Consider the following 14,208-nt stretch of genomic DNA (forward strand, 5'->3'; position numbering starts at 1 on the left):
TGTTTACCAAACATTTTTATTTCCATTCTTTTGACTTTACACAAATACACTAAACTAAAACAATTACATCTTAACACGCTATTGCTTAGTGTGAAACATTTCATAAATAAATTAAAAGGATTTTTTTAAATTAGAAACTTAATCAAGGATCTTTAATTTTGAACTTAAATAACGACATTACAAGATAGCTCTTGTTGATTAATTTTTTAGTACGATGTGAAAAATATCCTTCCAATACATGTTGTCGATAGATCTGAATTCTTCCCTCAATTAACCGATGAAATGAAGAGACAAATTTGTAGCTTTAATCGACATTCATCAAAATGTCCCAAACATAAACATGTATGGAACCATGATTGGGTTCACCTATTGCATGCAACCGCCAACAAAATCATAGTGTAAAAAGAGAAAATTAAAAGGAAGAGAAAAAGGAAAGTTGATTATGAACGTTGTTTTTCTTTCTCTTAATTAATGTATACAGTGAAGAAAATCAATCCCCTTCGAAAGTAAAGTCAAGAAATAGATAAAAAGAAAATAAATAAAAAATTGTGAAGTTTATATATAGTCAAAAAATAAATCTGATATGAAGACAATTATTGCAGAGATAATACCGTTAGCAAAGATATTCCATGACATTATATGTTAAATGGGTGTTATGAGCTTATGACATTAGATAATGTTGATTAAGAATAGAATAGTATGATGCTATTTATCTCTGTGTGCCTGCTGTCCAACACAACCCCACGTTTAAAAGACAGACAGTTTTAACTTTTAAGCATCAAGTTACATGTGATTTGGCTTACGCAAATAACAGCCTTTTTTTCAGTAATTTATTTAATTCCAACAAAAATAATTTTACACATATGACATCATTTTAACTCTCTTTTCTTTACCTTTCAGTATTTCAAATGCCACTTAGTTGATGACCGGTAAACATTTGCCCATAATCACTACAAGTAATCTCTTTTAGCGAACATTAAAATTCAAAAACTGGTTTAAATTGATTTACGATATAAGTGGTAGAAAAATTATAGTAGCAATGTAGCACTAATACAGATACTGATACGATATGGATACGGATACGGAGATACGTAAAATCTCTAAAATATAGAACACAGGAACACGAATGTATATATTATATAATTATGAATTATATAAATTGACAATAAAGATTTATGTGCACAATTATGTTTCAGATTTTTTTTGGAGCTGAAAGATGTTTTTTATGACTGATTCACAAGGATTTGTTTCTTATTTTTATAATCATAATAACAATTTATACAATAAAGTTTGAATTTTTTAGAAAATTAATGTATTTTTTCTTTTTAAAATTGTGTTAGAACGGTACTAGAATTGTCAAAAATCTAACAAATACTTTTTGAATTAGACACTTCACGGATACATGTCCTACGGGTGTCATACGAGTGTCGGTGTCCGATACTCCATTTAAAAAGAGTGTCCGAGCTTCATAAATAGCAAATCATTTAACGATTATTTTTTTATTACAAAATTAAAAAAAAAAGTCATTATTGCATATGGTTGGTCATTCCAATTTTTAGAATATCAATTTAACAATCAAGAATTGATAGAAAATTTGTGGCTAATAAAATTAAAATTAATAACTAAAATCCAATATTTTTAATTATTAATTTAAGATTATTATTAATAATGTTAATAATAATAATAATAATATTAACGATATTAGAGGATGATCCGTTAATATTTTTTTTTTTTGCATTCTGGTAGGCGACTCTAGCTAAGAGAATGATAATATTAATTATGTATAAGGTTTTCATTTATTAATTTTTTATTGCTGATAGAAAAAATTAAAAAAAATCACAAATGATGATGTGAGTAGACATAAAAGTTATAGTAACATTAAATAAAAAACTCTTTCTAATTATATTATGATTATTATTATTATTATTATTATAATAATAATTATATTTATTATTATCACCACTATTACTATTTTATTTATTACTATTATAATAATAATTATTATATTATTAATTGTAGCATTATTACAATTAATATTATTACTAATATTAATAATAATAATAATAACAACAATAATAATAAAATATAAAATAAAAATAATTATAATGGAAAAAATAAAATAATTATAATTATAATAATAAAATAGTTATAACTAATTTATAAGAATTTAACGACCAAAATCTCTAATTTCTAGTAATAATAATCATTAATTTATAATAATTTATTTATTTTTAGTGATGAGAATCATTTTGAATGCTAGTTTATAATAATTTAATGATAATCAAAATAAAATTAATCATTTAACTTGTAGTAATTTATTTGTATTTAGTAATTAAAACTAAATTGATCACTAATTTATAAAAATTTAATTACCAAATTAAATCAATCACTAATTTATACTGATTTAATAACCAAAATAAAATTAATCACAATTTACAATTAATTTATTTTGACCACTAAAATGGTCACTAAATAATTTTTTTCAGTAAATTTTCTTTCACCACACTTATGTACTTTGCAAATTTTACTCATATTAGATTAAAAAAAAAGTTAAGGAACCAAGGTTGCTACATTGAAATATGTAAAATATGAATTGATATAATTACTAACACAACTCACATAGAATTTTATTCTAATGGAAGAAATTTTAAATAACTTATTATTTTGTATTTCTTTATTTGAATTTAATTATCATATATAATAATATTTATTAAAAGAATTAAGTTTTTTGAAAAAGTAATTTAATTTTCACTAAAAATTTAATTCATTGACAATACATAATATATTAATTTAAAAAATATAAATTGTGTAACATTTAAATGCATGAATATGAAAATGAAATGAAACTTATACATGACTATTGTATTTAAAATCTCATAAATATATTTTTATGGTATCCTTATTACTTAGCAAACATGTTAGCTTATGTATCATTCGAATTGACGAGGATTTCATACTCCAAATACATTTATTGTGACTTTTTAACTAAATAAATTTATTTAATTTTATGTTTTATTTTTCCTTCATTACACTTTCAATGTTAGACGTATCAATATGGGGACTAACATTTGTACTTGTTTTTTTTTTTTCTTTTAACTATTTTTTTTCTACGGAACGAGATACTAATAATAATGTGTCATATCCTCAATTGTTGTCCTAAAAGATGATGAATATGTACTTGAAGAAAAATATTAGATAATTTTGAATTTTTTTTTTTTACAAATGTTAAGTGTATCTCTTAACAACAATCAAACATGTTTAAATTCAATGATATTTTTTTAGGGTTGATGAAAATTGTACATGCAAATAAAATGGCATCTTTCTTAGCCCAATCATTTTTCTTTTGATTAACTACTTATTTGTAGCATGGTTAAACTTTTGAACGGAAAGATAATTTTTTTTCTATCAAAATTTAATTGAATCATTATCCTCATGTCATATTTGTTATTGTATACTTCTGTGATCATCTCTAAATATTAAATTTATGAACTTATGAACTCCAATAATTAGATTGTTCAACACATTCAACTAATATCGAATTAGTATTATTATGTTATTTAAAAGTGAGAACAATACTCAATATTTCCTCTTATATTTTTATTACTTCCATTAAATTAAATTTAAATTCTATAGAATTTGATTGGTTATTTAGTTTCTTTTGGAGGTTAGATCGACAAAGAACTATATTATAAGAAAGAGAATAATATTTATATTTAACGTGATCAACGAAAACATAAAAAATCTAAACATTAAAAATTATATCACTAAGATAATTTTAGATTAATAATAAAGACCCACACCACATATTGAAATTCATGCGAAGCAGCAGAAGATATTTTTTTTTAGAAAAATTTAATTATTTTCACTAGGAGATTAGTATTTTCACTATTTGTTTACACGGATTTTATTATAATTTTACTTCTTATGTTTTTGTGATTGTTAATTATTGTAATATTAATTATATTAAGACCAATAGATGTGAAATCAGGATTGCATGTTAAAATTCTTAATGTTAGCCTATCTATGTTTGAAAGATTTTTTTGTTCTCAATTTTTGTAGAAAATAATTTTGCAACAGGTATAAGCAATGACAGTGAATAATCATAGAGAAAATCCTAGTATTATAATTCAGCAGCACCTTAATTCTCATGATTTATATTGTGTCTGAATTTTAAGTTATTTTCAATTACTAATTATTCCTCTAACTTCTACTTACAATTGTTTGTCATGAGATTTTCAATATCTTTTTTCCAAATTAAATCACTATTTATTTATTTATTTATTTATTTATTTAGTTATATGTAGAAACTTAATTTAGAGAAAACAGTCAATTTATAAGAAGTCTAACTTTACGGCACTTATAAGATTTGTACGGACTTCTTTAAATTTATTAAGTGATGCGTTTATTATTAATATATATATTAATATTATAGTTCTTTTTTAATCCCATATTTACTACTAGATATAAATATAAAAGACATTTCATAATATACACTACAACTACAAGAAAATCATGAAATAAAAAACAATTTTAGAAACAAAAAATAATTAGTTGTTATAGTGACTAAACTAGAAATTATTTTAGAAACTAAAAAAAAATGGTTTATAAATTAATTTTTATTATTGTTAAATAGTTTTTAAATTGATATCTAATTAGCTACCAAGTTTTAACTACCAATCATTTAGATTCTAGATTCGGTAGCAAAAACCTTGTTTGATAATCAGATACCAATTTAGAATTTATAATATAAACTAAATTAGAAACCAAATTTTTTTTAGTCTCTAAAATAATATCTAATTTAGTCACTATAACAACTAATCATTTTTTGTCTTTAAAAATTGGTTTCTATTTCATAATTTTCTTGTAGTGATATAAGTAGATGTACAATTTATCTTATAAAGTGATTTTGTAAGATTGAGTTAATCTTAAAGTTGAGTTCTTGATATGATATTAGAGTCATTTACAGTCTTTTCAACCAAAGTTTATTACGCTGATCAGATTATCTATTATAGAACTATTCATAATATATATTCTCATACACAACAATTGACTTATAACTTGATTTTAAAAAATAATTAGAGTTAAAATTTAGTTCTTAATAATTATCTAATCATAAATTGATAGATAATTAAAAATGATTAAAGTAATAAACATAGGTTCAGTGGAAAGAGGTTGGTTGGAATGATAATAGATATGGAAGATGAGAGAAGTTTGAAAGGATATTTTTGATGTGATTTTAAGGGGAGAATGGTGATAAGCATGAAGAAGATGGTAGAAGAAGAATTAGACATGTGTGTATGGGTGTGGATAAGGCAGAGCACATGCAAATGGTGACTTAATAGGGGAAATAAGTGCACTATATGGTCTGACAGGACAAGTGAATGTGTGGTAAGTATTCCTCTTTTATACAGTAACACTTTCTCTTAAATCTGCCAATAAAGTGGGAGCAATTTGCATCTGCTTTCTACACCTACACCATATCTATATACTCCTGCTCCAGATCACACCTGAAACCAATATTCTTATCAATCTCCTATCTATGGGAGAGATTCGTGGGACAACAAACCATCTTTCAAACACCACTAAAATAGTTAAGGACTCAACCCCCCAAAAATAATTAAAATATATCAAAATATTATCTTACTAAAAAAAATTATTAAATAAAAATTTATTTTAAAAATAAAAATAAATGTCGATTAAATTAGATATTATTTTAGATAAAGATTTGTTATTTTTAAAATACTTTTTTATCATTAATAAAATTTATAAACTAATTTTTAAATTATTATTTAATTATATTAACTATCAATTCTTAATAACTAATTAAATACAAATTTAGAAACTAATTTATAAATTTTATTAATAATAAAAACTATTTCAGTTACATTAATAATTTTTTATTTATAAAATATTAACTAATTTAATCCATATATTAATTTTTTTTTTTTAAAAATGGTTTTTATTTAAAAATGTTTTTTTTTATAGTGTCTTAACTTTTTCTTTGAATTTATTAAATTATAAACTAACTTTTATTTGAATTTATTAATTATAAACTAATTTTAGTTACGAGAATGGTTGATTCGATAATTTTTCATAGATGTATATGCGTGTGTGTGTATATATATATATATATATATATATATATAATTAATGTTAAATTTTTATTTGTAAGTTCTTGGCTTATTCTTTTAAATTCTTTTTCTACTGTTTCTATCAATAAGAAAATGACGGACTGAAAATCATTTCTAGTCAATCTAAATTGCTTTAAAATAAGTTTTTTTATTAAAATATTCCATTTTGTCTCTTTCATACTCTTGTAAGTATTTTAAAGTTTATAAGTTTAATTAGTCAATAAAGTTATCATCTTAACTTATTCAATTTTTTATTAATATTTTAATTGATTATGTGGTTTTTTTCTTAAGTTACTTTTCACTTTCAAATCTTTTTCTACCTCAATAGGTATTGTTTGGTGGAAAAATAATCTCGAGGTAGTTGGAGTTCAACGAAGATATTTAGATTTGAGGTAATCTGAAACTGTTTAGTTAAATGGTTGTATTGATATTTTTGAAATTTGATTATGAATTCATATATAGTTGGAAATCCCACATCGGAGATTAGAGTCTTTCATAGTATATAAGTGGGTGCAAACTTCACTTCATTGAGTCGATTTTATGGAGTTGAGTTACGCTCAAAGCTCACTTCTTAACATGGTATCAGAGCCATTTTCGAGCCAGTTTTATGAGGTTGAGTTAGGCTTAAAACCCACTTCTTAACATAGTATCAGAGCCTATCCTAGCGAGTATTTGTTGGGTTTATCAGGCCACCCGCCATCGGACCGTTATCAGACCACCCATAACATATATCTCCACGCACGAGTTGGTAGCTTCGGCGTGAGGGGGTCGACTAGAGATTAGAGCCTTTCGTAGTATATAAGTGGGTGCAAACCTCACCTCATTGAGTCGGTTTTATGGGGTTGAGTTAGGCTTAAAGTCCAATTCTTAATAAAATAAATATTATTAGATGTTATAGATATTAGATAATTTTATTTTTTTTTAATTTGTTATTATACACTATATATGTTATGACACATTTTGTCAGTTTAACATTGTTAGTCAATTACTGCATTCAAGGTATTATTTACTTTATAGCTTGAAGCTCCTTGTTCTTAAAAGACACATTGATGGGTTAAGGGAGAAAAGTGTATATAAAGTGTCATTGGTCTCGACTTCTTGACGATGTTAGACTATTGAACGTATCATAACACAATTTTTTTTATGTGAATGACACATATTGATTCAATGTATTATAATTTTTTTTCTCTAATATGGTATTAGAGTCATCCATAGTCTATTCTATTTGAGATTTGGTCCTATCGTGTTATCCGCTATCAAGTTCCATTCATTCCCACACTCAATATCTTTGACATGAACACACAATATCTTCCACGTAAGGGAATGTGCTGGAGATCCTACATCAATGAGAGATAAAATCAATTTAGAGTATATAACTGGAGTAAACTTCACCTTACTAAGTCATTTTTGTGAGATTGAGTTAAGCTTAAATTCCATTACTTTAATACGGTATGTAAATTTGGTTATATATAATCTTCTCTTTTATTTAAATGACAAACATCTTGATTTAATAAATTATATTATTTCTTTCTCTCTTTATATGAGTACGTGCAAATGTTATTATAACTTGTTTGTTTAGAGTGTTGAATGGGCCTAATTTTTTGTATTGAAATGACAATTTTTGTATATTTGACTATAAAACAAAATATCATTTAATTTTTGAAATGAATCACAATTTGTAGATTTAATTTGAATAGATTTGGTAATTATTTTGTGAAATTTCTGTTGGGTTTTGTCCTTTTTGTTGGTTTTGTTTATGTTGTTTAAGTTTCAAATTGATCAATTAAGTGACTCTTAAGTGGTATTTTTTATTTCAGGTGCACAATACTATCACTTAAGCATCCAATTGATCATTTAAGTAATAATGTTTCTCACTTAAGCTATTTTTTAAGGTTTGAGTGAGAAAGATGTAACGTCGATTCTTTATTCTCAACAAATCTCATCATTCAAGCAATGACAAGACCAAATTTTAAGGTGTTTCTTGAACTTAGTAGGTTGTTGAACTAAGTTAGGTTGTTCAAACATTGGTTTGACGCTTGAGTGACATGATAGTCAACATTGATTCTCTCCACTAGAAGTTTAACGTTTAATTGTTCATTGGTTATTTAAGTGAGGAAGAAATTACAACAAATGTCTTTCCTCCTTGGTGATGCTCAAACAATATGTCTCATCGCTCATACAAGAACTGTCACTCGAACTATATGAGTTGCCACTCAAGTGATGAAGTTGTAATTCAAGTGTCATTCTTGTGTTTCCTATGACTTTCATGTTTTAAAGTTTTAATCATTGATGATTAATTGAGTCTGATTATTCTATTGCTCCTATTCTTGATGTGAAATAATTTGAAATTGTTGGAGAGTAATCAGAGTTTGATTAATAATGTATGAAATTAATTTTGTATTGAAGGAAAGATATTGAGATGTTTATACTTTTCAATCATTTTAAAAGCAAAATATACCATTTTGATGGGAAAAAAACAACTATGAATCTGAGGATACTTTTAGGTTGACCACCTTAATTAAGAGTTCGTGAAGTTTAGTGTATTCACAATTTTTAATAGTATACTTTATTTAAGAACTGTATATACACGTTCCGTAGGTACTATTGTGACGTAACACACATCATTTTTTAATTAAACAAGTGACGGAAAAGGACTGCAATAATGATTTCGAATTCTTGGTACATATCCGATGGTTGATTGATATAAAGAATGAAGGGACCGGAAAACTGAAATATCCAAAAAACCATGATCCACATTAAAAAATAATTAAATATAAATAAAGTTTAGAAATAAAAAAATTAGTTATTATATTTATTAAATTAATTATTATTTTAAAAATTAAAATATTTAAATTTAGTTTCTATTATTAATAAATAATTTTTAAATTAATATTTAAATAATTATTAAAATTTTAGTTATTAATTATTTAAATTTTAAATTTAATAGTTAAAAGATATAACTAATTAAATATCACTTATCAATAATATAAACTAATTTAAATTTTAGTAATTTTTCTAATTTTTAAAATATTATCTAATTTAATCATTATAACAATTAATTAATTATAATTTTTAAAATTAATTTTTATTTAATAAATTTTTTAGTAATTTAGATATTTCATGTTTAATTTATATTCGCATTAAACTCCTATAATAAAGGAAGTAAAAGTATAATTTTTATAGTTAAATAAATTACTATAAATTAAAGAAGAAATTAGTGTGAAGAAATATATATATATATATTTTATTTATTTATAAGCTATAAAAAATAATATAAATAAAAGTATTAGGAGTACTCTAATTCTTTTAAAAAAATACTGAATAAAAAAGAAGTGATATCAATAAACTTTATAACACATATTCCTTAATAAATTGGGAATCACTCGACTCACCAAAAAAGGAAATAAATAAACCTAAAACAATAAAGATTTCCTTTTTTTTAGCAAACAATAAATAAATATAAATACAAAGGAACATAAAGGAGTATTCCAACCTTTATACACGAAGGAATCCGAACAACATTTTGGTGTATTTCTCAATTAGGTCCACTTGCATCCACTTTTGCTTGGTTGAACACTATCCCATTTCTATGTTTCCAAATGCACCAAATGATGGAAACGCACACTCCTTTCCACAACTTATTACCTTATTTGCTAAACCAAGTACAGTGAAATTGTTCAAAGTGTTCCTTCATAGAAAAATGGTTTACAAAGCTGACCCCAATTCAGTTGTGACATAAATTCCAAACAGAATTCGTAATTAGACAAGATATGAGTAGGTGGGAAATTGTTTCCTCCTCGCTTCCACATAAAACACATAGAGAATCCACAACGTGAACCGACCTTCTAAGCAGATTTTGTTTTGTAGCTACCTGTCTTGTAATTCCCTCCAAAGCATTGTGTCGAGGGTGGAATCAACATACTTCACATGACTCTAAACATATCATTAAAAGCACATGTACGTGGTAGAACTAGAAAGGATTTCATATGCAGATTTGATAGATTACTTACAGTTTTACGGATCTCTCCATAGTCATTTATCGTTCGAGCCTGATTTGAAGGTTTGACCTTCCTGAATAGACATAAATTCATCTACTTGGTCATTCTCCCACTCAAACCATTCTCTTCTCCACTTGAATCCCCAACTACAAATGTCACTATCCATTTGCCAAAGCAACACATGAGGCTATAAATGGTGAAAGAATTATTAAACAACCTTGAAAATTTGACTTTCAATTGACAATTATCCACCCAAACATCATCTTCTCACGACTTGATTTTTTTCACTGAACCTACTGCCCATTTCAACAATAAAGATTTCCTTAACATATGTAATTATCGAAATCCACAAAACAATGAAACTTTCCAACCAAAAGATAAAAATCACAACAATACAAATGTCTAACCACAACTACACCCTACATCGTCTAAAAGATATGCAAACCTACTAAATCAAAAATAATATATATATATATATATATATATATATATATATATATTCCTTTGAGTTTGAGTCCTTGCCGATCGATCTAGGACCTACATTAATGGGTTGGTTTTCTTAAAAGAAAAGATGTTGGACATGATGTAATCCACAGATTAAGATCACAAATATATGATGATTTCAAAAGAAAATCTTTACAATGATACGGGACCATAATTATGGAAAATAATCTATGCATGCAATAATAAACAATTTGGCATCATGAAGATTTTCATCCTATCGGTTATTGCAAATGGCTAATCTGTAAGGATTATTTATCTTGTTTTAATTAAAGCAAGAACCCTAATTTGATGTAGTGTGAACATAAGGTGATTAAAATATTGTTGTGCGTAAACTATAAAGTCTGCATGCTTTTATTATATTGTTTTTCTACCTTCTTTCGGCTTCATCACATAGACCAACTATAATATTTAAGGTTCAAAGTCCAAAACCTAAATGAATCGTACTTCAAAACGTAATCTACTTTTCTGTTCCAGAATCATATATGCATCAGCATCGTTGACAATATTTTGGAACTAACTGAACAGCAAGGAAGAAAAAGAAGAAGGAACACTTGATTGGATATAATTACCACAAAATGCTAACTCTCTGATTTTTGAAAGAACACTAATTATTTACTTAAGAATTACACTGTTTATTTTAATTTAATTGCATATTTGTATTTAGTGTGATACAAAAAATAAAAGAATATTCTTTTTCCCTCTCAAAATTGACACTAGAGCTAGCTACTAACTATTTTATTAGGATCACTTTTGTTAGTTTTTACGAAAAAATATTTTTTAGAAAAATACTGCTTTTCCTACTAAAATTATTATTATAATTTAAAGTTTTTTTTACATAAATTAAAAAAATAATAAGTATTATATTTATTGAAACAATTTATTAAAGTAACCACATTTTTTCAAAAAATGTATTATTTTTATCTGTTGTAAATACAGCATTGACTAATTTATTAATATATATTATCAGAAACTGAAAAAATATAATTATAATTTATTAAAAGCTAAAATAAGGGTAGGCAAAGGAAGTGAAAACAAGAAAAAAAACAATTGATGATCGGATACACATACACTAAAAAAAATACTAAATAGAAAAAATAATAATTAATAGTTATATTGATTAAATTAGAGATAATTTTAGATACTAAAAAAATTATTGGTTTTTAAATTAGTTTTTATTATTGATAAATAATTTTTAAATTGATATTTAATTTTAGTTACCAAGATTTTTTACTAAATTTAGAATTTAAATAATTGATAATTAAAACTAGCTAATTAGATACAATTTAAAAATTATTTATTAATAATAAAAATTACTTTAGAATTCAATAATTTTTTTAATCTTTAAAATGATATATAATATAGTCAATATAACAATTAATTTTTTTATCTCTAAAATTAATTTTTATTTGATGATTTTCTCATAGTAATAATATTGTTTCAATTTATCTAATGATATAGAGAGTGTACTATGTTGAATATTTTTTTTAAAATATTACACATAGTATTTTCTTATCAAACCCTAAACATAATTATTTCTTGTAAAAAGATACATGTAAATGTAAAGCATAGGAAGAAGAAGAAAGATATAGTCACTAACAACAAGGTAAATGTGTAAAATCAGTTTTAGGGCAGTGCAATGCAAGCACCCCTTTACAATAAAAATGAACAGAAGCATGATGGTGCATCATTGTGTTTGCAAAAGCATTGATCTTCTACTTAAAAGATAGAATTGCAGAAGCAGCTTTAACTTTTGTTCTTTAATCTTTTGCTGTTTCTCGTTTGACTTTTTCATCTTGGATCAATTGTACATTTATGATTGGCAAGTTATGTACATTACATTGCTAGATCATCATTTTTAACATGAACACAAAGCAAAGTCAAGGACACACCCATAGCCACTATAGAAATGGTGATGATCATCCATCATCATCATCACCATCACCATCACCATCCATGATCCATGGCCATGTACGTTGGACTTGCACACTGTGCTGTGGAATTCCTTGTTTGAAAGTTTTGACTGGTTTGTGGCACTGCTCATAGACGTGTTAAAGTGGGATACGTCTTCGTTGTTCTAATGAACCAAACAGTACAAGCTAAAGGGTTAAATCATGTCTTCTACTAAATAATTCAGGGTGTGTGTTCACACCAATGTGATCGACTTACTTTTTTTGGGTACATGTATGATCCACTTACTAGGTCAACTCACGTTTTAACTGCTTTTTTCAAGACTAGTTTGAAATGATTTCTTTTTAAGGAAATGGTTCATCTCCATGAAGGACATGTCATCGAATTAATTATTCTTTTTAATAGAATATAATAAACTTCATATATGAATTCTACAACTTTTTAGTGAATAAGAATGAATATGTTTGTTACATTTTTTTATCAGAAAAAATGAAATGAAATAAAATAAAATAATTGAAATATTTAATAGATGCTTCAATCCCTATAAAAAAAACATAAAAGTTCAATTGATGCAAACCAAAAATCACCAAAGAACAAAGGAATTTTACAATGTGTGATGCTTGTTGTATTAACCTACAAAACTGTGTCTCTGCAAATGGAAAACTACATCCTTTTCAAGATCTTTAAGCTCGAAGGGTTTAGATTGAGAAAAAGAGAATGAGAGAGAGATTGACGAGATCACTTTAAGATTAAGCATCAAATAAAATGGATATTAAAAAAATCATCTTAGACAAAATAAAGTATTAATATTCCTTAAATATTTAGACAAAAAAAGTACAAACCACCCACATATATAACTTGCAATTTACATGTTTTGGTAAATTTTTTAATTTGAGTTTTTTATAACCTATACCCACAAAAATATATTGAGATTTCTTTACATCCATTTCTATAATAATAATGTATGGAATTCATTAAACAATTTACAACTAATAAAAAAATAAAAAAATTGTTTTTTTTTGGGTTGAGTTGCACTTAAGTATATATTTAAAATACAATTCTAAATATTTTTTAATTGTATAAAGTTTGATTGGTCTGATCTATGTGACTTGAGAAATAAACGCACCCTTGAACTGTATAGGCCCTCTTTCTTTTCTTTTCTTTTAATATTAATTTAATTAATTATTTAATATATGATTCACTTTTAAATTATTTAATAATGTATTTTTAATTTCAAACTTCATAACTAAATTATTTTAAAAGACTCCTATCCGGAATTTTGCAGAGAGACAATTCATTTATATGATCGAGGGAAGATACTTCACAAATTATATTCTTTGTTTTTTTTTTAAACAAATTATTCCAGTTTAAGTCATACAATGGAATATTATTGACAAATGGGCTCTTGCCCCCTTTTTTTTTTTATAGTAATATAAAGAAACAGTAACAAGTAGAAGTCCCATAAAACATGAGATCATTTTTGGATTTGTTTTTTAAAAAAGTAAACTTTTTTAATTTATATTATGACATGTAAAATACTTGTGTAATAATTTGGTAATGCAATAAATATTATTTAATAACATTTATATTTCAATTTCAGTATTTTCTTAATCAGTGTATCTTATATAAAATATGAAAATCATTCTTCCATTTATCGGTTAAAGTTT

This window comes from Phaseolus vulgaris, chromosome 11, assembly GCF_000499845.2.
Source record: "Phaseolus vulgaris cultivar G19833 chromosome 11, P. vulgaris v2.0, whole genome shotgun sequence".
Taxonomy (NCBI): Eukaryota; Viridiplantae; Streptophyta; class Magnoliopsida; order Fabales; family Fabaceae; genus Phaseolus; species Phaseolus vulgaris.